The sequence below is a fragment of the Ochotona princeps genome, chromosome 9 (assembly GCF_030435755.1).
Source record: "Ochotona princeps isolate mOchPri1 chromosome 9, mOchPri1.hap1, whole genome shotgun sequence".
Taxonomy (NCBI): Eukaryota; Metazoa; Chordata; class Mammalia; order Lagomorpha; family Ochotonidae; genus Ochotona; species Ochotona princeps.
Genome location: NC_080840.1, coordinates 72,345,527 through 72,369,299, shown reverse-complemented (window position 1 = coordinate 72,369,299; position 23,773 = coordinate 72,345,527). Strand labels below are relative to the sequence as shown.

The following is a 23,773-nucleotide window of genomic DNA, read 5'->3' as shown; positions in this document are numbered from 1 at the left end:
ACTAAAACTGAAATGTCAATGGGCTAATCAGAGGTTGTGGTTAAGAACTTGCTTTCTTTTTTTTTTTTTTTTTTTTTTTTTGTAACACACTGGTTACTCACAACCATGTCAATTCCATAATGTTGCAAATTGCTGTTGATGTTATGTCGGGACTCTTGGTTGAATGGGATGATATTCTGCCAGCTCTAACAACAGACCAGAAATGGTCTCCCCAAGAGACTGTTCAACCCATCTGAACAATAAATAGCTGGACTTTATACTTGGTATATGTTTACAAGGAAAGAACCTTGATTGAATTTGAACTGTAATACTGCATCAAGGTGGAGGAAGCCACCGGGGGGAGGGGCGTGGGGGGGATTCCCAGAGCCTATGAAACTGTAACATAATGCAAAATAATTAATAAAAAAAAAGTATTCAGGAATTAAAAGACACTATTAAAAGGCCAAATATAAGAGTTATGGGACTCCCAGAAGGTGCAGAAAGGGAAACTGGGATTAAAGGTATATTCAATGAAACAATAAATGAAAATTTCCCTAATCTGGAGGAAGAATTGTGAAACAACACCCAGGAGAGGCACAGAATTCCCAACAGGCTTGACCAAAAGTGATCTTCACCCTACACATGATCATCAAGCTCTCTTCAATTAAACATAAGGAAAAGATCCTTAAGTGTGCACGTGAAAAAAACTCGACTGACATATAAAGGAATACCAACTAAATTCACAGCAGATCTCTCACAGGAAACTTTACAGGTCAGAAGAGAATGGAGCGACATATTCCAGATTCTAAAAGAAAAAATTGTCAGCCCAGAATAACGTACCCTGCAAAGCTTTCTTTTGTCTTTGAAAATGAAATAAAATTCTTCCACAGTAAAGAAAAGTTAAAAGAATTTGCCTCTTACAAAGCTGCCCTACAAATGATACTTAAAGATGTTCTCTTGACAGAGGAGTAGCACCCACCAAAACCAAACGTAAACTTGAAGAACATCCCAGTAAAATAACAACAGAAGACTAAATCAAACAGTGAATTACCCAGTGCTAAAATGACAGAACCAAATTACCACCCATTCAAATCAAACTTGATTGTAAATTGATTAAATAAATTCACCAATCACATGTCATACATTAGCAGACTAGATTTAAAAAAAACCAAAACCCATCTATTTGTTGCCTACAGGAGACATATCTCACCAACAAAGATCAGCAGAAACTATATCTCATGGATTTTGATTTTTTTTGTTTTATTTCTTCAAAACACTTTCCTTCTAATTTAATTCTTCACTGTAATATAGTTCTTACGGTAGCAACATTTTTTTTTCAAGAAGATTGTTCGTTTTCTTTTTCATTTCTCCAGCAACACATTTGTCATTGAGCAGCATGTTATTTAACGTTTTTAATTTCTTTTTCTCTTCCTGCTGTTGATTTTGTATTATGGCGTTTCATTTAAGGGGATGTACAGTAATTGTGTAACAAAGACAACCGTATCCAGATAAGAGGATACAATGCAATATGCATCTCTACTTCCAGATCAAAGATGGACTCCCAATGAAACTGTTTACTATATCTTGACAATAGGATACTAGACTCTCTGCCATTGTCCATGCCCACAATGATGGACATATTATTGTTTATGAAGAACTATACTTTTGTAATAATATAAGGGAACTCAGTGGGGGGGATTAGTAAACTTGGGGAAGGAGAAAGGGAAATCCCAGGGTCTTTGGAATTGTATCATAAAATGATAATAATAATAATAATAATAAAGAAGTAAAAAGAATGAAATTATACCGTTGCAACTAGATGGACCCAGTTAGAGACCATTATGCTCAGTGAAATAGGTCAAATCCAAAGGGACAAATACCATATGTTCTCTCTATTATAAGGACACCATCATGCAGATTAGGCTTTTGTGTTTTCATCATTCATGCGTTGGTTATTCAGTGGTGTGTTTTTTCAACTTCATGGTTCTGAAATTTTGTTATTGTTGTTAACTTAATACCTGTTGTTGACCTTGTTTTATGGCTTCTCATTTAAGGAAATGTATAGTGATGGAGTAACAGATACTACCATAGCCAGATGTGAAGATACATTGCAATATGCATCCCTACTTACAAGTCAAAGATAGACTCCCAATGAAACAGTTGAACATATGCTTTTAGTTTCCCATCAGAGACATCACTTGGTCTGTGTCAGAGGTTGTCACTGTCTGTGAACAACAGCACTGTGTACATATTTTTGTGTTCTTGTGTGTCTCCTTAGATAAGGCACATAAGGAAGTCTGCCCTGTTGTTTACGGTGGTTTTGGGCCCAGAGTTCACTCTCACCTTCCTTTGATCCTATGGGGATCTTCATTTTGATAATTTTTTTCTCATCAGCACTGAATTAAAAAAGGAAAGCAAGAAGGGTCAGCATAGTGGTGTATCAGACTAATCCCCCACCTGTGGCACCAGCATCTCGTATGGGTGCTGGTTCTAGTCCTGACTTCTCCACTTCCAATCCAACTCTCTGTTAATGGCCTGGAAAAGCAGTGGAGGATGACTCAAAGACTTAGGCCCCGGCACCCACAGGGGAGACCCAGAAGAAGCTCCTGGCTCCTCGCTTCAGACCAGCCCAACTCTGGCTGTTGCAGCCATTTGGGAAGTGAACAAGCAGTTGGAAGATCTCTCTCTCTCTCTCACTTTGTATGTGTGTGTGTGCATGTGTCTGACTTTGACTTTCAAGTAAAATAAATAAATCTTTTTTTTAAAAAAAAAGAAAACCAAGAGAAACAAAAGATGACAATCACACTGGTCTCTGTAAACCTAAGGACAACAGTTAACAATGTTTCCATTTTCATGTGAAACTTCTCCTTGTGCTAAAGAAGCTGAACTCTAAAAGGTATTTAATAAAAAATGACAGATGATTTTTCAGTCAAGTTTTGAAGGGATTGAATACTTCAAACATTAATTCAAATGACTGTTCACTCAGTCTTTCCAACATTGGGAACTATAAAGGGTTTTTCTAAACTCCACAATTCTGAGAACGCCTTTTTCCATGTGTTACCTTCCTCATGGTTGATGTGGAAGAAGAAAGAATGAGTTCATGACCTCGCAGCTCTCAGAGTGAAGATCTAGAGACACTCCGCTCCAACCACAGAGCCTGTGGGCAGTCCAGCCACTTGGGCCCTCGTGATGTCCTCCACATACCATGGCAAGGACATGGTGTACCTCTCATGGCCCAGTGTCTTCTCCTGTAACGTGAAGAAATATACACTTAGATGGTGACACTGGATAAATGAGAGTTCTCACAGCTGGCAACCCATTATCAACTGTTACAATCACTTCCTGCAGACTCTAAATGTGCCCCCATGTTATTATGAACAGCCATACTAATCCTACAGAGCCTATCCAGGAGAGGTGAGCAATTTCCGGAAAGAAAAAAAAGAAGCAACATTCAAACTAGAGCAGCCTTGGGCGGTGTCTAATCCTACACCATCAAAGCACACTTAACTGGCAGATGCCGCTTGGGACACCCACATCCCATCAACCATAGTACCTGGGTTCACATCCAGCTTCCTGCTCAGGCACTTCCTGAAAGGAAGCAACTAATGGTTCAAGTGCTTGGGCCCCAGGACCCATTTGGAAGACCCACACTGAATTGCAAGCTTTTAACTATGGCCTGGCCAAGTGCAGGAATTTGGGAAGTAAACCAACATATAGATAGATGGAAGATCTTTCCCTTTCTCTCTCTCTCTCAAAAAAAAAAAAAAAAAACTGTTTGCTTCATGAACAGACCTATAAGGCAAAAGGCACATTAGGCTCTTCTTTCTACAGGTACATTCTAGTTTGTGGCTATGAACACTAACAACCACAGCTTAGGACTGACAACACACGATAGCTTCATCAATTATTTCTCCAGCATCCTTTCCCCAGGGTTAAGTGCACTCAGTGGCGCCTAAAGCAGCACCCAACACTGTGAGGAAATGTCAGTTGCACCCCCATGCTGAAAGCAAGGACTAAGTATCCCCATGGTGACCAAGCTGCTTTTTCATCAGAAGTGTGGTCATCTGCTTTGCCCTTTAGATTACCGCGTCGGTAAAGCAGAGATCAGAGGTTGGTGGGCCCTTCCAGCTTGGCCCAGGATAGAGTTCAGCTGATAGCTGGGCAGGCAGACACTGCTGGAGCAGTCTCATGAGGACTACGGGCACACCAGCACTGATAGAACTGCTGAGTGCAGGGCATGAGAGTTTCCTTTAGAAACCCAGAAAAGAACTGAAAGGTTTGACATTCTGCATTTGGGGGAGGTGTGATAAATCGATTGTCAGTATGATGGAGTAAGAAAAGAAAACTTAATTGAAGTATAGGTGAGGTGGTCACAGAAGGTGGCTGGGAACTCGCATTTACTTTTAACATATTGGTTACTCATTACTATGTCAATTAATTCCATAATGATGTAAATTTTTGCTGATGGTATGTTGGAGCTTTCAATTGACTGGGATGATACTCTGCTGGCTCTGTCTTCAGACCAGAGAGGGTATACCTAAGAAGCCGTTGAACTTGACTGGACAATAAGATGCTGGACTATGTTTGGTGTATGCTTGCAATGGGGGAATCTCAACTGAACTTGAGCTGTGGTTATGCAACAAGGTGGAGGAATCCACCATGGTGGGAGGGTTTGGGCAGGGGTGGGGAGAACCCAAGTACCTATGTAACTGTGTCACATAATACAATGTAATTAATGAAGTAAAAATAATAAAAAAATAAAAATAAATAAAAAAAAGAAAGGCAAAAACAAATAAATGTAAAGGTTTAAAAAAAAAGAAAAGAAAACTTACTGGGGCAAGTAGATATGGCTTATAATTGGATATTTGGGCAGAAAACAAATGGTGTTTCGCGGCATGAAAAGGAACGATTGTAATGTGTCAAGGTTAAAACAAAACATCTCTTCTATTTGGAAGTGCAAACTCGCTACGGAACTTGAAGGGGTTCCTTCCTGGGCAGGAAAGAGGGAATAACTTCATGAACTTTGAATACAGAAATGTGGTGTCTTCATCCTAAATGACAGAAATAAGGCAGGAAAAGTGGCTAAGCAAGTTGGGACTGCCTGTAGGGCCTGGTGTTTTACCTTCTGACTGCAATGAGAGGGATATTTTTGTCTTGTCTGCCATCTTCCCTGAATCAGAGGCAGCTGCCTGGAGCCCCCTGGCAAGGATGCTAAGCAAGTGCTCAGACTAATGAGAACAAAATGAGCAGTGACTGACCTAAGATGTGGAGAGTGGTCCACACAGCTTCAGGCCTGCTGACTTTGTGCTCCTGCAAGAGAGCAATTGGAAGCTTAAAGGCAAATTAACTCTGTTCAATGGAGATGTTGATATCAACATGTCTATTACAAGAGAAAATATGCCTTTAATTTTTAAACCTCTGGAAAAAAAGATTCAACAATAATTGTACCTTCAATTTGTTTATTGAGTCATTCAATTAACATCTTTCTGTGCCTACAGAAGTGCTGCATCAGAGGTAAATGTTAGGTCACACACACCACTTCTGAGCTCCAGGAGTCTGCAGCCTATTATAAAAGACATACTAGTAAACCAGCCACTGGAACTTCATGGGAATAAGTCAAAGATACCAGCCTTGGCTGAAAACTGGCCCCCAAAAGTATCTCTATCCCAACCCTGAAACTGTGAATGTTACCTTGTTTATTGAAGAGAGAGAGAGAGAAAGGGCGGGGGAGAGATGCTTCTGTATTTAGGAATAACTTAAGAATCTTAAAATGAAAAACTGCTTTAAATTATCAGGTGCAATCATATAAAGCCTCAGAAAAGAGAGCCCAGGGATCAATACTGTGGCACAGCCAGTTAAGCAACCGCCTGGGATGCCTCCATATCACATGGGCACTGGTTCATATCCTGGCAGTCCCACTTCCAACCCAGATCCCTGCTCAGGTGCCTGGGATGGCAGTAGGGAATGGCCTGTGTGCTTGAGCCCCTGATATCCATTTGAAAGAAGCAAGTGAATTTCCTGGCTCCTGGCTTCTGTCTGGTTGGGCCAGGCTGTTGAAACTGAGGAGTAAACCATGGATGGAAAAATCTCTCCATAGTTCTCTCTCTTTCTCTTCCCATTTGTCTCTCCTTGTCTAAGTAACTCCATCTTCAAATACATAACTTTAAAAGAAAAAAAGAGGTCAGGAGAAATTTGACACAAATAGAAAAAAGGCAATGTGACTGCAGAGGCAGAAAATGGGCTAGTGTAGAAACACGGCAACAAATGCCAGCAACCTCAGGCAAAAAGTGAGTTGATTCCCCTGTAGAGTATGTGGAGCGAGTGTGGCCCCGCTTGAATGCAGCCAAGCTATAATGATTTCAGTTTTCTGGCCTCTAGAATGCTTACAGAATCCATTTTTGCTGTTCCAATCTGTAAAAGCCTTGATGATGGATTACCAGACCCACAAAAAAGTCATTCACATACTACTGACAGCTCATGGAAGAATGATTCATCTGGGGTTCTTGGGTGAAGCTTAGGAACTAGTTCTGATTTGGGTCAAAAAAAAATCTTTAGGAGGCTATGACTGGGGGAGGATGTTGCTAGAGGCTCATAGGACCTGGAGGGGCTGGAGGAACAAGCCCAGAAAATAAGGACACCTCCAAAGACTCCAAACACCAGGCAGAAAGAATAAGCCTTTAGGAAGGCAACAGACCCTGCCTCTACAAACATGAAATGAATTCCAACTATCTCTTTGGTCTTTGTATTACCCACTCATGATCCAAAACCCCAGATATTTTGATTGAATGAGAGTTGAGCTGCTAGAAGGTGGAAGAGAAGGAACCCAGTCTTGGCTGGATTTTGACAGTGTTAGTTAAGCTGCAACCTAAAGAACTAAAAGAAGTTCGCTGTGGGTGCCGGCAGAGTTGAATAACTTTTTAGGCACACACAAAAGTAAAATGCAGACATGTTCCTATACCAGTTAACTGACAGACTCAATGCTAACAGCGCATCAGCCACCTGCCCCACTTTCTGTTCTAATTACTGTTCTTCCAACCCCCAAGTGGGAATCAGATCCAACCCGCATTGAAAGAAAAAGGCAAATCACAGAACGGAAACCGAAAAAGATCACAGGTGTCCCTGATGGACCTCACTGTCCCAGGGATTTTCATTTGGCACCCCAGCCCCCATCCATCAGAGGCACGAAGAGCAAGCAATGCCTTGGGTGCAACAAATGCAATGTGTACTCTGTTACTTAGCAACCGCACCTTGTTTATGCGACTGACTCCCTGCCTGGACACGTGTGAGTATAACTTTGGTTCTCTGGAGAATGTAACTGAGTCACAGTTATACTTTTATGAGATCAGGGAAGAATAAAAGCATTATTTACCTATTCATGAATTGCACATCTCTCCTGAAATGAAGCAGATCTCCCAGACCTTCAGGTGAGATGACTCAGAAGATAATGAGGATAAACGGGAGACATCAAGTTTCAAGTATGAGCCAGAAAAAAGACTGTTCACATCAGCCTTTCCTGATAGGTGTGGAAGATCTGAGCGGCAGGGTCTCGGTCAGCTTGAGCTCCAGCATGGGTCTGAGGTAATCCTTGTCGTCAGGAGCATCTAGGCCAGACATTGTCCATCCCTGCTCATCATCCTTCAATGGGGCCTTCTGATCCAGACATGTCCTGAGGAGAAAGCCATATTCATGCTGTACGGATAAGACTGCAAAGGTTAAATTCAGAAAACCATAGAGGACTTCCTTTCCTGTGATTAGAATTACAAGGATATCTAAAAATTGCTTTCTCCAGTTACATAGAATTTTTTAATCATCATGTAAAGTTTAGTATCCAGGGAGGAATTCAGGCAGTTCAAGATATGTGCAAGCTGACCCACTGAAGCAGAAAAAGACAACTTCAGAATTTCAATTCAATTTGCACAGCATGAATCTACACAGTTTGTCAATTCAAATATTCTATAAAATTTAAAATGTTGATGGAGTTATTCCTTATACAACCAAAAATAATCTAGAGATCATGGATTTAAACCATGTATTAAAATGTCACAATTTGTTACTTTCTTAAACCCAAAACTCATCACAACATTTTAACTTCATTATTTTGTAAACAGTTACCCTCATAAAAACTATTTCTATACAGAAATTAGAGGCCCAAGAAAATCCAGGGTATCTTAATTTTAAATGATTTATTCACTTTTATTTCTTTGAAATGCAGAACAGAGATGGAAATATCTTCCACCCACTAGTTCACTCCCCAAATGTCTATAATAGCCAAGGCATGGCCAGGCCAAAGCCAGGAGCTTGGTCTCTTACATGGGTGCCAAGGACTTGGCACTTGAACCATCCTGTCTCTGCCGCCTCCCAGACACATGAGCAGGCAGTTGGACTGGAAAGCAGAGGTGAGACTTTACCAGGCACTCCACTATGAGATGTTGTGTCCCAAGCAGCAGCTTAACCTACAATGCTACACCACCCTCCTTTAAAAATTGTTATATTTCAACAAAATAATTCAGTCACCTCACAACAATCTACTCTTTTACAACTGAAATCCCAAGTGTAAAACTTTTCTGACACCTATCTGTCAGATTGTGTAGAACAATACTTGGTCCACCTTCAGTTAACAGACCAGTTTCTCCTGTGCTAACACAAAGTTGGCATTCCCATAGATGATGGATTGGCCGTTCTCTTGCCTGGCCTCTGAACCCCACAGGTAGCTGACACACATGCGACAGCTACCCTCTGCTTGTCCACTCTTGAATGAAGTGTTGAATTGTGACAGGCAGCCTCAAGACTGTCCCCAGGCTGAAGTCTGGCAGCAAAACAATAATTCAAAGAATTAGAAGAGCTATACAAGACCCTCATTTTAGTGGACTGACTTTTGTTAGATATTAGAAGCTACTTAAAGTTTCTTCACTTCCCTGAGGAAGCTTCTCTTCTTCCTGTCTGGCCATGTGGGCCATTTCAGAGCAGTATCTGTTGTCCCCAATGGTTCCAAGTACGTGGAGGCCCTTCCTTCTATGGGGCAGCTACTGCCCCAAGCTTCAGGTACTCAAGGCCCATGAGAGCTGGTTGCTAGACGCTGACATCATCCAGGAAGTATTCCCTTTGGGTTAGCTACATAAGCAGTATTAATAAAACAGGCCTTTAATGAGTCAGCCCCAGTCGGAATTGTTTGGGTAAGTCAGGCCTGACTAAATTACTTCTCAGACTGTGACCTAAGGGTTTAATACCAAGAGCAAAAAGATGCTTTCTCTTTTTGTGGCTTTAGGACCAAAGTCTTACCCAGTTGTAATACGAAGTAAACTAGTACAATACAAAACTTGATTTTTTCATTTAAATGAAATCCCAAATTAAGGCTTCTCTGATTTTTCAACATTTCGCTCACCTCCGCTTAACCACCTCTGTGCTTTTCTTATCCAACTTCAAACATTTGGATTTCCGCCTTCCAAAGGCATTTCTCTGACATGGTGACAGAGCCATCTGGTTAACTGTTGAAATGTACCAATCACATAGGCCTAATTTACATCACACATCTTCCTAAGCCTTCCCTGCTGTCTGCAGCTTGATAATCTTCCCTGCAACTGTATAGTGTAAGAGCCAAACTGACAGCCCCAGTTGATTGAAGGCCAGTGTGTATTCTTCTTCAGACATAAAGGAAATCAGAGAGGAGTTAACCATCATTAGCATGTTTCCTCTCTCCATTCCACAAAACCCCACAATGAATGTCACACTGTTTTTCATTTGTTTAGGCTTTATATGTCATCATGATTGAACTTGCACAGATTATGTTGAAATCCATCCATTTCTTTTAGATTTTCTAATTTGTTGGCATATAAATGCTTGTGGTAATTCCTAATGTTTCTTTTTTCCTTTCCTTGTATTTACTGTAATATCTTCTTTTTGAGCTCTGATTTTATTAATTCTCCCATTTTTTGGATACTCAGCTTAATGATATATCAATTTTGCTCATTTTTTTTCAAAGCATGGCTTTTGTTTTATTCCTTGCCAAACATTTAAAAACATTATTTGACTCTTTTCCTGCTTTAAAGTCAGTTTCATGTTGCACTGCACATGCCTTTGGGTGAAGGTTTTCTTGTACTATAACATTCAGAGCACTCTTTCCTTCAATTTTTTTCATTAAGTTGGCTGCATAAAAGATATGCATTCCTCATTTCAACATTTTCTGTCACAAATAAAAGCAGCAAAAATAAGGCAATAGTAAGATGTCTTCACAAGTAAACAATCACATTCTAAGAATAGGAAATCTGAATTCCTATATAAGAACATTAGGAAGCAAAATGTAAGCCCTGTATTCAGAATATCCCCAGATGTGTGTGCAAAGAGAGTATGACCAAGATAAAGCTCAGGTTCCTTTACGGTGCATAATTCCTTAATCATCCACTTGTGAATTAAGAACGAACATTGAGAAACATGAAATCTGAATCACATTTATTTTCACAATAGCAATGCAAAACTCAAGCAGACAGCTTCATTGACTCTAAGTGCTAAATGTCTCAAAAGAAAAAGGTGATCTTAATTTTTCTAACCCTCTAAAAAGGATTTGCCAAAAAAAGTAGCTTGTTTTTCTTTCCTTGCAAAGAAACTAGGTATCAGCCTATGCTTTCACAGCATGGGCAGCACAAGATAGCAAACATCACCAAGAGCAATGCCCACACATGGAAGTGACCCAGGTGAGCTGTGTTCTTTCTACTGATACGTGAGGGTACTACTTTAAAGAAGTTCATGGAAAACATGCTCTAACTTAATTTCTGTTAAATCACTGTGTAATATAAAGCTCTACCTCATGCAATAGCAATATTAAATAAACTATACATCTATTAGAAATGTCCAAAACCCTGCTCTCAACAGAATTTCAATACCTGCCTACTAAGTATGGCAGATCATTTAGAAAATCAGAAATAATGCATATACCCAGTCTTTGCATTTACATTTTAATAACATGAACAATGCTCAGATGTAAATTTTGAATTAAGTGGTTTTTTGTAAATCCAATTTATATAACCTAGGATTTCCAAACAGAGTTCTTGGGCATATGATCTACACAAACTTAAAGTAGTGTATATACCAAAGAGTTTTCTTCCTATAATGATATGTATTTTTTCTGAATGAAGATAAACATTAAGGCTTAAGGTGTAAACACTTCAGAAAGTAAACAACTTACCTCTCATTTTAAACCATGTATAATCTCATAATAGGCTCCTAAACTTTCAATTTCGCATGTAAGAATACATTTACATCTTACATTTCTGGGAAAAACACAGGTTTTATGTTAAAAAAAAAAAGCAGCAAAATTTAACACCCACCAATTTATTGAAAAAGAGCCATTATTTTATTAGAAACCAATATTGGTTCTCAAAATGTTAGCAACACATCATAATCATAGCACAGCCACATAATACCTACAGTGCACTTCTCGCTTCAGCTACATTCCAGCAGGAGGAGCACTGCCTGCTTGGCCATGGGCAGTAGAAGTATTTGATGACTATGGAAACCTGTCTCCTGGAACACAAACCATGCATCACAGGTATATTTAGGGATCATCAATACTGGCCACAGAGCCAAAGTAACAACACACTTCCTGCCGTTTGCAAGACAGAAGTTCCTGAACAATATTGTGATGGAGTTTACTTTCTCTGTAAGAGCTTTAGCCCAGGCTGAAGTGCTCACCAACCACAAGAAAGTGGCAACAAGAGTACACATGAAGTCAATCACAGGCAGGTTCGTTTAACCAACATAGAGCAGAAGGAGAGCAATTTAGGATACGAACACAAATACTACAACTGAGGACCTGATTCTCCCAAGACACGCCACACACATCTACATTATGAGGAACCTGAAATGATGCCTGATTCAACCTGAAAGGTTAACCAAAAGTAGCTGAAATAGTTTCATTGGCAGTAGCCTGAGGAGTGCAATTCACCAGAAGCTCTGTTTTGCCCTTAAAACCTTCACAGGTGGCAAACGTAAAGATGGAGGCAAACCACTGGAGGATCTTGATGAAACTGAGCGGCTCCTTGAACACATTGAGGCAACCTAGAAGCAGGACATCCTCTGAGAGAAAAAAAGAAGGGAAGATGTCAGGACGGTGGGACAAAGGAGTAGGGGACCAATGATACCCGAGAAGTCCAGCAGCATGGAAGGGCAGGGGGGCAATTTTGCTCATTTAAAAAACAAAACAAAATGCTTTTCAATTTCATGATCTTCTGTATTGTGCTTCTGGTTTCAATTCTGTTTGTTTCTTCCCTAATTTTAATTATTTTGCTTCTCTTACTAATTTTTGGTTTAGTTTACCCTTATTTTACTAAATCCTTGAGATACATCATTAGGTCATTTATTTAAAGTCTTTCAATTTTGTTTTGTTTTAAAGATTTATTTTATCTTTATCAGAAAGTCACATATACAGAGAGGAGGAGAGACAGAGAGGAAGATCTTCCATCCAATGATTCACTCCCCAAGAGGCCACAACAGCCAGCACTGAGTCGATCCAAAGCCAGGAGTCAGGATCTCTTCCAGGTCTCCCACGCAGGTGCAGGGTCCCAAGGCATTAGGCCATCCTCACCTGCTTTCCCAGGCCACAAGCAGGGAGCTGGATGGGAAGCGGGGCAACTGGGGTTAGAACCGGCGCCCGTATCAGATTATGAGAAAAATCTTTGCAGTTGTGTAACTGATAAGGGATTAATATCCAGAATTTACAAGGAGGCTTAGAAACTCAACAACAGCAAAACAAACAACCCTGTGAAGAAATGGGTGAAGGAAATGAACAGACATTTTTCAAAAGAACAAATTCAAAGAGCTAATAGATATATGAAAAAATGCTCAGGTTTCCTAACTATCAGGGAAATACAAATGAAAACCACATTGAGGGTCCACCTAACTCTAGTGAGAATGGCCTACATTCAGAACTCTACTAACAACACATGCTAGCACAGATATGGGGGGAAAAAGCTACGCTACTTCACTATCGGTGGGAGTATAGGCTAGTAAATCACTATGGAAGCCAGTATGGAGAGTGTTAAGAAAACTGAAAACTCATCTGCTGTATGACACAGTTATCCCACTTCTGGAAATACAGTCAAAGGAAACGAAAATCACATATGAGTAAGTGACCTGAATCCCTATATTCATAGCAGCACAATCCATAATAGCAAAGACAAGGAAACAACCTAGATGCCTGTCAAAAGAGGAATGGATAAAGAAACCATGGTACATCTACTATGTGGAATACTACTCAGCAATTACAAAGAATAAAATTGCATCATTTACAACAAAATGGTCCCAACCAGAGATCATTATGCTCAATTAAGCCAATCTCAGAAGGACAAATGTCATACGGACCCTCTGATGTAAGGCAACTGTCACACAAAATATAAGATCAATATATATATAGGTAAGCTATATAGTCATCTAGAGGGCCTATATAATAGAGACTATCATATTGAGATGTGAAGATACAATGCAGTATGCCTCTCTGCTTCTGAATAAAAGATGGACCCCTAATGAAACTACTAAATATGTTTGGACAATGTCTGCCCTTCTCCATATCTACAATGTCAGGGTACATTTAAATAACAGAATGGTGGGCTTCTGAGGTTGCTGAAGGACTATACTCTTGTAATAATACAGGGAAAATCAGCAGGGGGAGGGGATTTGGAGAGGAGAGGAGGAGAAATCCCAGAGCCTATGAAACTGTATCATAAATAAAAACTAAATTGAAAAAAAAAAGAAGTGAAGATACATTGCAGTGTGCAACTCTACTCCTGAACAAAAGAAGGACTCCCAATGAAACTGTTAAATATATCTTGACAACAGGATGACACTGTGTTTACTTACAATGTCATGAAACAAATATCAGAATGATAGACTTGTGACTATTGCTAAAGGGCTATACTATTGTTTTTGGGGAAATCAGCGGGGGAGAAGGGCAATGGGGAAAGCACAAGGGGACATCCATGTGCCTAAGGAACTGTATCATGAAAAACAAAAATTAAAAACAATATTATAAAAATATTGTGGACAAACATGTGTTCAATAATAGGAGCAGTGAGCACACAGAGATAGTTAAGTACCAAATTTAAGACAGAAATGTTTCCTAGCAATGGGGCCAGAGTGGGCTTTACTGGGATTGATACATTTTATCTTGCTTAGTGTTTTCCATTTGAGTAATAGAAAGACAGAGAGATCCATCAGCTGGTTCTTTCCAAAACGGCCACATCGACTGGGGCTGAGCCAAGGCTGACAAGCTCAATCCTAGCCTTCCATATGGCTAGTAGAGGCCCAATTTCTTGAGCCATTTCTGTTTTCCACGTCCGAAACATCAAAAAGCTGAAATCAGGTTCAGCTGGCACTGAACCCAGGCACTGTGACATGGGATGTGGGAACTTATCCATAAGGCCACATGACCACTCAATTTTATTTCTTAAAAATCATTGTTATAAAAAGGCCTAACGTAAACCCAGCAAGATGTTATGACTGTATAAAGTTGTGTAATATTTTCACAAGCAAGGTGGAAATGAAACTTTTTCCTCTACCCTGTGAGAGTTTTCCAGCTGGGCTTGAATAATAAAAATAATACAGATGAAGAGAAGAGCAAATACCTTTACTGAATGCAGCTTCCACCTGGCACAGAAGCCTCCTCAAGGAAATGAAGACCCACAGCCACAAGGTGAGTTGAAAAGTGACAGAAAATTTTTGTGGGAAATTCACGCTTTTTAATCCCAGTTTCCACAAATTTCTCAAAACTCCTTATCTACTGAATTAACAAGAGTTAGTTGATTGTGACAAGGCAACAGATTAAAGAAATAACCAGCAAGGTAAGGTTTAGTTTAACAAAATTTGCCTGCCCTCACTTTCCTTGGTCTTCAGTCCCATCCATGTTGAGAGTACTGCTTTCCTTCTGCTGAAGGGAGGATGTCTCTCCCAGGGGAATTTTATCTCCAGCTTTTCAGAAATGAAAGGTCACTGTGACCTGTGGGTATCTGCTGCTCTTCATGTCCATTTGACTCCAAAAGGCCAGTATGCCAAAGTAACACTTCTGGGGGTCATGTTCTTGACCAGTTCCTGCAGTAACTGCTAGGACATTGCACTAGACACATGTAGGGGTGTGTAACAATTTAGGGAAAGAGCTACATACACCAACGCTGAGCACTTGTCTGGTGACTGCAGCAGTCTTGGAGCATTAGACAGTGACGTCAGTGATCAAGTCCTAAGTGAATGAAAGCCGGAAATGCAGAGGGCAGGAGAGACCCAGCAGCACTACTCTCTGGCACTGCCACCTCTGCCATGAGCTTTGTAGGGTCTGGATGCAGGGGGAAGGCAATGTGTCATCCACATCCAACTGAAACACCATTCTCTTTACTTGGAGAAGTTTTCCTTAGTCCAGGAACCTCTAAAGGCCTTTACACAGGCACTAATCAACTCCCTAGCTTGGGGTCCAAATGAAGATACTTATGTTGGCAGATTTCTTGTATAGCCCCTAAGACTATGGTTGATGGCCCAGAAATGTCCAGCCTGAATCAAAGTGAAGAAGCACATTGTGATAATGCCGCAAGGAGAACACAGGACTCTGTATATGTGGACTCCTTCCAAGGGAGACCCAGAAACCTTCTTCCAGTGGGAAGGAACCTGAGCCAAACTGCTGACCTGAACCCTTAGCATTCCCAAGAGAGAAAGGTGAAGCCCTGAGTCAGGCAGGAGAGCTCATTTCCAGCTGAGCCCCCACCCCCAACCCTTTGAATTAGAATTGTCCAGCAACATCTCACCAGGATGGGCTCATTTTCAGGTCTCATCCACATTACAGAGTTCATTCCAGACACCAGCTACACACATGTTTGGTATTTCCTGGAGGAAGACTTTGCCAACACTGACCTGCACAGAAAATATAAACAACAACAAAAGTCATCATTACTTTACTTTCAGCCAAGTAGAAGTTTTAAGCTGTTTTGTAGCAGTTTATGGATGTGCCCAGTTGGCAGGTCAAAGAGACCAAAAAATTACAGCATCTTGGAGTAAGGAGAAATTTGCCTCACTGTCCAGAGATGAACATTCATCAAGCACATAATGGGTTTCAGCATCAATGACGTCCTTTTACTCAGGATTTGGAAGAATCTCCAGCAAACACTTAGTCTAAAGAATGTCAGCCCAAAAGATCAAGACATTAAAATCAGTAACAGCCATTAAGATATGAAGGGAAAGGTGACATGGGGAACTGTTATAAAGAAATTTGCAAATAGTGCCAAATGGAGTTTCTAGGGATATTTTAAAACATGGTGGTGTACTGCAAAAAAATTGACTGTAGGGAGGACAGGGATAAGAGACCAGAAGGTAGAAAGACAGGAATAAGAAAATGTCGGAGCCAGAAGAGATAATCAGGCTTATTAGAGTCAATAATTTGGGCCAGCAACAGATCAAACTGTTTCCTGCATTGCCAGTATCCCACATGAGTACCACTTTGAGTCCCAGCTATTCCATTTCTGATCCAGCTCCTTGCTATTGCACCTGGCAAAGTAGTGGAGGATTGCCCAGGTCCTGGGGTCCTTGCACCCACATGGGGGACCTGGATGAAGTTCCTGGCTTTAGCCAACCTAGCTCCAGTCATTGCAGTCATTTGGGAAGTGAAACAGCAGATAGAAAGACGGAACATTCTCTCTCTCTCTCTCTCTCTCTCTCTCTCTCTGTCTCTCTCTCTCTCTCTCTCTAATTCTGCATTTAAAATAAATAAAATAAACACAAATAAATAAATAAATATTCTTACATTTTTTTTCTTAAAACAAAGCAGAGTCCAGTGTCCAGCATTGTTACGCAACATCTTAAGCCACCACCTGCAACACTAGCAACCCATATGAGAGTTGGTCTAAGACCTGGCTCCTCCACTAACCATCAGCTTCCTACTGCATCCAGAAGGGAAGCTGAGGATTCCTGAAGTACTTAAGCCCCTTCCATCAGTGTGAGAGACCTAGGTGGGTCCCCAGGCTGCTAACTTCAGGCTGCTCCGGCCTGGCAACAGTGGGCATTTAGAGAATAAACCAGTGAGAAGAAGATATGTCTCTTTCTCTATATAACTCTGCCTTTCATATTTAAAATATTTTTTCTTGGAAAGACAGATATACAGAGAAAAGGAGAGAATAAAAAATCTTCCATCCTCTGATTCACTCCCCAAGTGGCAGCACTAGCCAGAAGTGAGCTGATCCAAAGCCAGGAGCTTCTTCCAGGTCTCTTCCAAGGCTTTTTCTTCCAGGTCTCTTCCAAGGCTTTGGGCCATCCTCTATTGCTTTCCCAGGCCATAAGCAGGGAGCTGGACGGAAAGCGGAGCAGCTGGGACACAAACAAGCCTCCATATGTGATCTTGGCACATGCAAAGCAAAGATTTAACCACTAGGCTATCATGTTAGGCCCAACTCTGCCTTTCAAGTATATAAAATAAATATTTCCCCAAAATGAAGGAAAGAACCCAAAATCCAAGAAAACACACAAATAAATAGAGGTTCTATTTAAATTAATATACTTCTAATGTAACTCGTATTTTTATTAAAAATGGACTAAACTTGTGGCTCATTTTTCTCTTTTTCTCCTTATAGAATCCAGGAATTGATATGTGGAGAAAACTAGAAACTGATCACACATGACCAGAAAAGATATGCGAAGACTTAACGTTTACAACTCATACAATTCTTAGTATAGAAACAGTCTAAAAAATAGGTAATAAAAAATTTTAAAAGAGCAAACCCTGGAAATGAAGCAGAATCCAATTTCCATGTGATTAGATTCAAATGTGCAGGTTCAGCAAAACAAGTCACAAGGCAAATAAAAATAGGAAAGGACAGCATATGCAATAAAAAAAAATTGAGATCCTTTTTCTAAAAAGAACTTAGTGACACATCTACAAAGACTTCAAAATAATGATTTCAACAATGATCTTAGAAATAAAAGTAGATGTGGACAAAGTGATGAAAAATGATATGTGAACAAAATGAAAACATCCATTGAGACAAAGAAAATCCAAGAAGTTGCCAAAAATTCTAAAGGTGTTAAGCACAATAACAAACTAGAAGAATTCAAGACAGATTTGAATAAGCAGAAAAATTAATTCAGAGCCCTTGACACCAGGCCAATAGAAATTATCTATATTGAGGAGCAAAAGGAACACACTGATTAAAGGTGAACAGAGGATAAGGAACATATTGGACACTATCAGCCAAACTTCTATAATGCATTATAGGAGTTCAGGAAGACATAGAGAAAATACTAAAGAGAGAATCTGAAGCAACTGTGGCTCAAAACTTGCTAAGTGTGACTAAAAGAATGAATAGAAGCACCCATCAGCTCAATTAACTGCAAGTAACATAAACTCAAAAGGTCTCACACTGAGACACATTACAATCAAGCTTTCAGAAAAAGAATCGTAAAAGCAGAGATAAATTACATCATCACATATTAGCAAGCTCAAACAAGACCATCGGTAGACTTCTGATCTAAAACATTAGAAGCCAGAAAGCTGCAAATGCTTGGAAATTAAGCCAAAATGGATCTTAAACAATGACTGAATCAAAGAATATCACAAGAAAAGTTATGGATGAACTGAAAACAGTGAAAGTAATGCGAAAGGTGAAATTTGTACATACAAAAATTTGCATTATATAAATAAGAAATCAAATTAACAGCCTAATCTTACAACTTAGATAATAAGAAAATGAATAACAAACTCAACCAAAAGCTTATAGAAGAAAAAATAACAAATATTAGAATAAGGTGAATGGGAGGCATGAAATGGCAGAATACGGGGGGTTGTGCGGATGGACCTCCCCAGCAGCATGGCAGCTGCTGGGGTCATCTGAGCCAAATTGAACTCAATGCTTGGGGCCCTAGTCCCAACCACTGCTGCCAAACGGTAGGCGAATCCAGGGCTTGCCCGGGCCTGAGAGTTTTCTCCCTTCACAGTAAATACGCTGTGAGGGGATCTGTGTAGCTTGGATCCCTGATCTGCCCACCACCACCATCATTGGGGGCCGGGTGAGTTTGACCTCGGGGCTTAGTTGAATGAACCTTCCAGCAGTATGGCAGCTCCTGGAGACATCCAAACCAGGTCGGACTTAATGCTTGGAGCCCTAGCCCCATGCACTGCTGCCAAGTGATGGACGGGCTTGCACTGGCAGGGAGCTCAGGGATCTTGAGGGGGTAGAATTACTGCCTAGGGACACCCATGAACAAAGCCACTGTACATGTAGGCAAGGAATGAATCCTGAGGGACTCCCAATGACAGGGCCACTGTACTTACAGGTAAGTGAGAGGACTGAGATCTGGTGGTTTGGAGGGGAGAGAGCAGAAGACCTTTATGGGTCAGACTGATGCACCAGCCCACATAGGAGTCCTGAGTAGGGCTTGTTAGCATGGAACATTGCTGATCACACCATACTAGTCACACAAAAGCGGGCTGGGGGCTTGTCTGGGAGGGCTAGATCTCCGTATCAGACTGAATGTCAGAACAGGAAACAAGTAACATCAGGAAGAATCATGTCATGACCAGCATGCAAGAGAACCATGTCTGGGGGTAGATTCTGTGGGGAATATGTGGGCCAAATCCTGTGGAAATATAAGTGCCACTGGTTAGCTTAAGAGCTTGGGTGGTGATGGACTGAGCTAGGTGTGACCATGGAACTGGCCACACTCACGGGTACAGGGATCGAGAATAGTCTGGGGAGGTTCAGGCTGCAGCACCTGCATGTGTATCCTAAAGCAGGGTGTGGGGCTGGCAGGGTCCACAACATTCACCAGCTCATACAAGGCCAAGATGGAGGAACAGGCTACGCCAGGCAAGGGCCTAGCACCTGCTGCTATGTGTGAGATCTGGGTCTTGGAGTGGCCCAAGTGGGGGAAACTAGGAAACTCCTCTAATGAATCATAGTCCAACTGGTGAGCATTTAGTCCAGGCCTAGAGGTCAGACAAGCTGGGCTAGGCTGCCAGACCTATCAGTTTCCATGAGCCAGGGATGGGAGTAGACTGAGCAAGGCCAGGTTCCAGCCCCGCCAATGAGAGTTGGGACTGGGGACAGGTTTGGTCAGGTCAGGCTACAGCATCCAAAACAAAGGCCAAGACAGGTGAGGGCTAAGCCAAGCTGGGTCAGAGCAGCCACTGGCACAAACAAGATCTGTGGCTGGGAACAGGCCTGGTTGGAGAGCAAAGGGGATGTCCTGGCTGGACTGTGGTTCCCCCTGGTGAGTACAAAGGCCAGAGTGAATGCTGCTATCTGGTCTGGACAATACAGCTTTGTCTCTTGGCACAAGTGTAAACTGGGTCTGTGGTGTGCCAGACTAGGCTAGACTCCAGTAAAAACTGGTGCTCATGAGAACCAGGGCAGTTGTGGGACAGGCTAGGCCAGGTTTCTGGTCCTGCCAAGCCATGTGTGAGCTATGTCTGGGTGTGGACCATGTGTGGCCAGGCTATAATACCAAACTATAAATGGAATGGCTTAAGGCCAGGCAGTAAAGGCCACTGTCCCTGCTAAGACAGGAGGTGGACTAAGTAGGGCTGGCCCAAGAGCCCACCAGTAAGCACAAGATCTGGCACTGGGAAAGGTTCTGATGGAGGAGCTTAGGGAGCCCCTCTGTCAGGACACAGTCCATGCAACTGAGAGCAAGAACCATGATAGGGAGCAGCCCAAACCAGGCCAGAAAATGGTACCCAACTGCATACAATTGGGCAAACCAGGCTGGGCCAGTACATATTATCTACTGGTGAATCTGAGCACCAGAATGGAGTGTGGGTCAGGCCAGGTTTGGTTGCAACACAACCCAGTTCACATGAGGACCAGGACTGGAGGCTGGCAGGGCTGGGCTAGGCTGTAGCCACCAACAGCATAGGCTGGAATTGGGGGTGGGCCAGACCGGGCCAGGCTATAGCACTCACTGACAAATAACGAAGTGAAGCAGGCCTTGCCAAACAGGGCTGCAGCACCCAGCCAGCACACATGAAACCAAAGGAGCAAAAGCCTTTACCAACCTCAGAGTTAACTGAGGAAGACATCAAGAAAATGGAGGTTACAGAATTCAAAACACTTGTTATAAAGTTTCTTATCAACAATGAGAAGCACTTACAGAAGTTCAAGGAATTTAAGGAATACGGCACACAGGAAATAGCAACACTGAAACAAAATCAAGCAGAATTATTAAAAATGAAGAATGCAATAGAGCAAGTTAAAAATTCAATGGAAAGTCAATAATAGAATGAATGAAGCAGAAGAAAGAACCAGAGAGGGAAGCTATTTCTTGTCACATGGTGAAACAATCAAAAGGCTGAAAGGGGCTGGATCAAGATTTTTTTTGAAAAAAGTATTCAGGAATTAAAAGACACTATTAAAAGGCCAAATATAAGACTTATGGGACTCCCAGAAGGCGCAGAAAGGGAAACTGGGTTTAAAACTGTATTCAATGAAACAACAAATGAAAATATCCCTAAACTGGAGGAAGAATTGGGAAACAACATCCAGGAGAAACACAGAATTCCCAACAGGCTTGACCAAAAGCAATCTTCACCATGATACATGATAATCAAGCTCTCTTCAATCGAACAGAAGGAAAAGATCCTTAAATGTACTCGAGAAAAAAGATTAATATAAAGAATGCCAATTAAATTCATAGCAGAACTCTCACAGGAAACTTTATAGGCCAGAAAAAAAGGAGTGGTATACTCCAGAAACTAAAAACAAAAAACAACTCGCTGGAGGTTATGGCATAAGTGGCTGCAAGCAAAAAGTTGTGTACCAACTGCAATAAGTAAAATTGCGTTGTAGACCTGTGGGTGATACAGCTTAGAAATCTGCCCCAAGGAGAAGACTCTGCCAACCAGAAGTGCAATGACAAACAGCAAAAGAAGAGACACAGGCACAATGAATATTACCAAAAACTGCCTGGCAAAGGAACAAAACCCTACACCAATCTCAGAGTTAACTGAGGAAGACATCGAGAAAATGGGGGACACACAGGAGGAACCAAGATGGTGGCATAGAGTACAGACACTTTTGATAAGGCAGAGAATCTTTATGCAGGGAGTACAATAAATAGATTACAGGGGATAAGTAGGGCTCAGGCAGTAAGCAGGGGGTACCAGGAATCCCCCTGGACACAGGGAAGCTGCAGAAACCAGACAGCAGTGTTGTAGTGGATCGAAGAACCCACCAGCAGTTGGCAAGCAGCAACTCAGACCCCAGTGATCCGTTCTCCGACAATCCAGGCTCCGGTGATCCAGGCTCCAGCAATCCGTTTCCAGCACCAGCCAGACATCCGGCAGTGGCCTCCACACAGACGTTGTGACCACCAGGTGAGAGCCTGGGTCCACGTGGGGAGCTATGAAAGCGAGTGTGGTCTGGGAGCGGACAGACAAGCTGAGTGACTGGGACCAGCTGCAGGCAGAGAGAGTCGGGGACTCAGGGCGCCATCTTGTGTGGAGAGTCGGAACGCGGAGTTGACAGAGCAACACACAGGCCCCTTTCTGGCTGTTCATACGGAACTGATCCAAGGGTGGAGGGGAGCACCAGCTTTGCTCCCAGCAGGGTCTGTGTGGTCCCTGGAACTGAAAGCCAGCAGCTGCAGTTCTCCACCTGGTGCCATATCGGGTGGCAGGGCAGCAAGTGTGGACCCCAAGTGGAGGTCCAGAGTAGGCGTGTTGCTGGTTAACTGCGCAGAGCTGAGCCCACGGCAACGGCCTTGCAGCTTGTGGGGTCTGTGTGGTCCCTGGAGCTGACGGTGACAGCCCCCTGATCTTCACTGGTGTCCCATACGGGCGACATCTTGGACACTGAGGCATGTGCTCCGAACACTGATAAACTGCAAGAGGAGGAGTGGTAAACTGCGCATGCGCTAATCCAGCAACTCTCAGATAACGGTGTCACGGGACCAGACACTTTTACACTGAAAGGAGGTCAGCTGAATCGCCCAAGGACTGACCTGGGAACAAAAATACCTCCATCTTAGAGCACTGCATAGGCTCCACGGAAAAAAACAGCCCCGAAAAGGCACGCCTCCAACTCCACCCAAAATAAGCTCAGGAGGTACTTAGACTTATTGGCCAGCAGGGGGCGACAAGCTCAGTGCTGCTTACAAAATCAGTGCCTTGGACAAAGCAATTATTCAGGGCAGCTGTGTTCGCCAAATCCAGGGCACTGATTGATCATAACAATCAACTTATAGACCTGTAGGTAATACACCATAGAGATGATTTTGTCAACCAGATTGGCAACTACAAAAGGTAAAAGACAAGACAAAAACACTATGAATGTTACTGAAATCTCCCCAACAAAGGAGAAAAAGCTTCGCCCACTCCCAGAGTTAACTGAGGAAGACATTGAGAAAATGGGGGACAAAGAACTCAGAAAACTCATTGCAAAGCTGCTGGTCAACAAGGAGAAGTACAAATAAGAGTTCAAAGAAGAAATAGCAGTAATACATCAAATTAAGGCCGATATATCAGAAATGAAGAACACAGTAGAGCAAATTAAAAATACAGTGGAGAGTCTCAAAAACAGAATGAATGAGGCAGAAGAAAGAATTTCAGAATTAGAAGATAGTTCCTGTCACCATGAAGAAACAAGCAAAAAGCTGGAAACAGAGCTAGGTCAAGCTAAAAAAAGTATCCAAGAATTAAAGGATATAATTAAAAGGTCTAACATAAGAGTTATGGGAGTTCCAGAAGGTGCAGAAAGAGAAGCTGGGATTAGAGGCGTATTCAGTGAAATAATACAGGAAAACTTCCCTAATCTGAGCAAACAATTAGAAAGTAATATACAGG

At 41.9% G+C, this 23,773-nt stretch overlaps 1 pseudogene; it reads right to left on the bottom strand.

Annotated features, from left to right (window-relative positions):
• Positions 1 to 11,419: 11,419 nt before the first annotated feature.
• On the bottom strand, positions 11,420 to 12,045 carry LOC118757506 (synaptophysin-like protein 1; annotated as a pseudogene).
• Positions 12,046 to 23,773: the final 11,728 nt, after the last annotated feature.